We start from the raw sequence: 5,046 nt of genomic DNA on the forward strand, positions 1-5,046 counted from the left end.
ATGGGGCTCTTTTCCAGGGAGTCACGCGGGATGATTTCTCGGGACTCGCCGCCCCCACATGCCACACTGTTCATCTAATCACTTAAATCCTTCTGGACGCCCCATCTCCATGGCCTCCGCCACGGCACAGACCACAGCAGTCCCGCTGCTCGCTGGTCTCACGTCTGCCTCGTCCCTCCCACGGACCCCACAGACCCACTTTACACGCTGAAGCCAGAGAGAGCTTTATCAGAACACAATTCCAACCACTCCATTCCCCTGCAGAAAATCAACAAGAGGCTTCTCGTTAGCCTTAGTACATAATTCAAATCGTAATCTTCCGCTATGAAATACATATGATCTGGCTCCTACCTACACCGCAGCCCCATTCCCTACCAGGCCCGGTTCGTTGTCTGTGCTCTAGCCCTGACTGCCCCTCCAGTTCATTGGCACAATGCGCTTACTAACCACGGGGTCTTAGCACGTGCTATTCTTTAGCCAGAAATGATCTCCCCACACCCTGTCACTTTACTGCCCCTAGTTAATTACATCAACCCATTTCACGCAGTGGAGACATCACTTAATCAGGAAAGCCTTTCCTGACTCTCCATTATCTCCATCTGCAGCATCTGTTAATCTGTTTAATGTCTGTCTCCAGGCTACAAATGCCATGAAGGCAGGGACTGATTCCGAAGTTGGTGGGTCCCCAATGCCTCAGCTTGCAGCACAGCACCGGGCATGAAGTCAGAGCTCAATTAATATTTGCTAAATAAATAAATGGAACAACTAATCGACTGTTTTAAAGGATCACCTGTTTTTCCATAAGAGTGAAAGAATTATGATAGGCATGAGGCATAGGAAACTAGAACGCTGACCCAAACCCCACCTCCGATTTGACTCAAGGATGAATTTACACCCAAACATTAAGGTAGCTGTTTCTGGCAAAGTGGAATGCTTGGGAAAGCTGGGCTTCCTTAAAGGCAATGGGGTTAAAGGGGCCTTCATGGAGGCAGAAGATGGAAGACAGTCTGTTTATCACAGAACAAAGAACAAGAGGACTGGCGGAGTAGGGAGGAAGGGGCAGGAGCAAAGCAGACAGCTCACAGAGCCAGCGCGAGGGAGCTTCAGTGGAGGGGCTGACGCTGGGCAGTATCCAGTGGAAGCAGGAGCCTTCACGGTGTTTCTGAAAATGAATCTGCTATAAACATCATTTCTATTCAGCTAACTCAGCTGGCACAGTGAAAGTCCATACTTTTGGTCTGGGGTGTTTTCCAGGCACGCAGGTGAATTTACAGTTTCTATTTTGGGTAGGAGAAGAACCAAGACCACAGAGATCCTAGAAAGGGGCCTCCAGGCATCAACCAGGCTCGAGCAAATTACGCTTCCTTTACAGTCATGATTGACATAAGATGTTCCATAAAACACATTCTAACAGATACAACTAACTGTAATATGCCGTTTTAAACTGGCCGTGAAGCTTCACTGCCTTCACGTGACAGGTTACAACCTTGAGAAAGAACTACAATTTTTGTGTAGTTGGAGACCAAATAATAAAGATTTACGAGGAATCGTGCATTACATCACAAGACAGAGCACGTACAAATGAAAACTTAAAAATCTGTGCTTCTGTCAGATGTCGGTGAAACTTAATCATTTTGGTCTTTTTGAGATGATAAAATCACACTTTGAATTCTTACAGTACTTGTGCCAGCAAGTTTTATTTTCCTCCAAATCTTTTTTTCATCAAATTTCATGATAACCTATACCTTATCTTTTTAATCCTAATGAAGTCTAAATTGAAATGTTTTCCAGCTTATTTTTATTTTCACAGTCTTCCCTTTTGTGTCTCTTGGGGGTGCTACTTAAATTTATTTTATTGTATGCTATCTGAGGTTAATGCGTGTCTACAAAGATACTATTTAAGTGACTTTTATCATTAGCACTGTTATATATAAGTAAACTATAATTATCAACATTAATATGATGCCTTGATATTTTACTATCTAACTTTTTTTAGCTTATTACCCAAAACTCACTGCTCAAATTTTAGTTCTGGATAATTTGGCTGTTTTTTTCCTTAAATTTCTTAATGTGGCTAGTTAAGTTATAACCACATTTTCAATTCTCTGAAATTTATAAAACAATGAGGACATATTTACATTTACAGCTTAGATAAAAATGGAGAGTCATTTGGTTTTCTACCATCTGTCTCAGTAATTTCCTCAAAGGAGTTAGCAACGTTATTTGGTTCATTATCCATTGCTGTAATAATGCATAACAAACACAGAATTTGGGGGCCTAAAACAATAAGCATTTAGTTAGCTCATGATTCTGCGGGTTGACCATTTGAGCTGGTCTTAGTTGGGTGGTTCTGGTGTTGCCGGCCTTGGCTCATGGGTCTGTGGCCTGCCACCTGGTTAGAAGAACTAGCTGGTCTAGGATGGCTGGGTGGCTCATCTCTGCTCTATCTGGTCTCTCACCCCCAGAATGGTACTAGACCTTATCTACACGGCAGGCACGACGGCAGGCACGACCAAGGAAAAGTCCGCAAAAACCTCACGAGGTCCAGGGATGGAGCTGGTGCACTGTTACTTCTGACATTCTGTTGGCCAGAGCAAGTCACAAGGGCAATGAGATCCAAGGGGTGGGGAAGGAAACCCCCCTCCTGATGTGGGGGCTGCAAAGTCACATCAGAAAGGGCCTGGAGACCGGGGCAGAGTAGGGGGAAGGGATAAATTGGGAGTTCGAGATTTACAAATACTAGCTACTATATATAAGATAGGTTTAAAAAAACAAATCTCTTCTGTAGAGCACAGGGAACTGTATTCAATATCTTGTAGTAACCTATAATGAAAAAGACTATGAAAATAAATATATGTACATATATGCATGACTGAAACATTACAGTGTACACCAGAAATTGACACATTGTAACTGACTATACTTCAATTAAAAATAATAAATAAACAAATGTTTAAAGAAAAAAGACAAGAAGTGATAGGATTCACTGTACTATAGCAACACTACTAGGTATTTGAAAATAAAAGTTTGGTAAATTAAACTGGGGGAAAAAAACGCCTAGAGAAAGGGATGGGTGGAGAACTGAGGCCAATTCTGAGTCAAATCTACCACAGCCCATTCTCTGGCCTCAGTCTCTCCAACTGAAAAACACTCACCTCCTCCCAAGGTCCCCCAAAGTCTCATCCAATCCCAGCAGCAGGCTCAAAGCCCAGGGCCTCGCGGTCTGTACCAGGTTAATGCTGCTCCTCAGGTGTGGCCTCTCTCAGTCAGAGACCTGCAAACTAAAACCTGAGATGCCTGCCCCACATGCCAACGAGCAATGGCGAGGGGCGGCAGGATAACCATGATACACGCTTCCGTTTGCAAAGCGGAGGAATGGGTTGCACAGAGCGATCGCTGCATCCCAGAAATTCTGAAATCCACTGGGAAATGTCTACAGAGCACACAGGGGTAGAAAGTGTCCCCTGATGAGGTGAGTCTGCTTGCTGGGAGAGTTTCCCCAAACTGTAGCCCAACATGACCCTCATCTCTGCCCTCTGGGATAGCACCCCCTTTTCCAGCATCCTCTTGGTCACTTTGGAAAATGTGCCCTTTGAGTAACTCTTGACCTCTGCCTGCCCTTAGCAAGTGGGGGCCCAGAGGCCTTTTTTCTCTTCAAACAGTCCTGTCCCCTTAGGCCAGCAGGTGGTTCTTTGTTCAATACAACTCCCAGAAAGCTTTGTGGGGAAATCAGCATGGTGGCCAAATGAGACATCCTTCACTGTGTCCCCCAACTCAATAACAAAAATTTAGCGTCCATTCACAGACAGAAGTGCCATTGTAGGATGTGGGATCCAGCACCATATACCAGGGAACCCACGTGAGTCCTGTCCACCCAAGTCTTGGGTAACAGACACCCAGATGCCAGCCTCAGCTGTGGAGCCTGCAGTGGCCCATGGCCTCTTGACCATGGTCTGGGAGCTGTCTTAGACAGTCACCCATGAGTAGGAGCTTGTGTGGGAGTCTGGATTTCCAGTGGATGAGTTCTAGCACATAATTAAAGCAAAAAAGAGAAAAAGATGCAAGTTTGGATGCAATGGAGAGGGTAAGAGAAACAGTTTGACATTACCCGCATCACTCCAAGGCAACACAGCTTAGGGCCAAGAGAGAGACTCTCAGCCCATGACTTCTCCCACAGGGGGAGTGAGAGCATGTGAGCGAGAGCCCGGCTCCCCGGATGTGCGAGGTGCCGCCAAAGAGATCTCTTCCTCTCTTGCCTCATTCAGAGTACTGAATCATGAGCTGCGTAGCTGCGGGACAGGAAGAGGCTGGGAGAGCAGAAGACAGGACACTCAGAGGGCATTACAGGGATGCTGACACTGCTGGCTGCGCTGCGGACTCCATCTAGACACACCTCGCCCGTGGATCTCCCAGCTGGCCCCAGTGCTCAGTGTGCCTCACCCCCACACACTCCCACCGTGGGGCCAGCTCCCTGTCTGCACTCCCAAAGGCAGTGAGAGTGTTTTTGTAAATGAATAGTGAACACTCATAGAGAATGGGCCAAGGAAAGACCACAAGCCTGAGCTTTTGTACCACCTCTGGTGAACAACCGGGAGGCTGTGAGCACTCCCCCAGGTGCACTGCAGGATGGGGAGAAGGCACACATGCTTAAGAATTCTGCCACAAGAGAGAACAAGAATGTGGAGGAGGCATATCCACAGAAGGGCTGACGAAGTCTCAGACTCGCTCACAAGGTGGATGGACAGTATCTCTCTCCCAAAGGCAGTTAGTAAAGACCAGAAGAGGTGGTTGCTACCTCAGATGCAAAGATCGCAACATGAAACCTCAAGGAATGTGAAAAATCAAGGAAACAGGACACCACCAGAGGAGCACACTAATCTTCCATTCCAAAGACATCTATGATTTACTTGATCAAGAATTCAAAATAACTTTTTAAGGAAAGTCAATGAGCTATAAGAAAACAAAGAAAGGAAATTCAGTGAAATCAGGAAAACAGCACATGAACAAAATGAGAAGTTTCACAGAGACAGAAATCGTGAGAGCCAA

Source organism: Vicugna pacos, chromosome 1, assembly GCF_048564905.1.
Source record: "Vicugna pacos chromosome 1, VicPac4, whole genome shotgun sequence".
NCBI lineage: Eukaryota > Metazoa > Chordata > Mammalia > Artiodactyla > Camelidae > Vicugna > Vicugna pacos.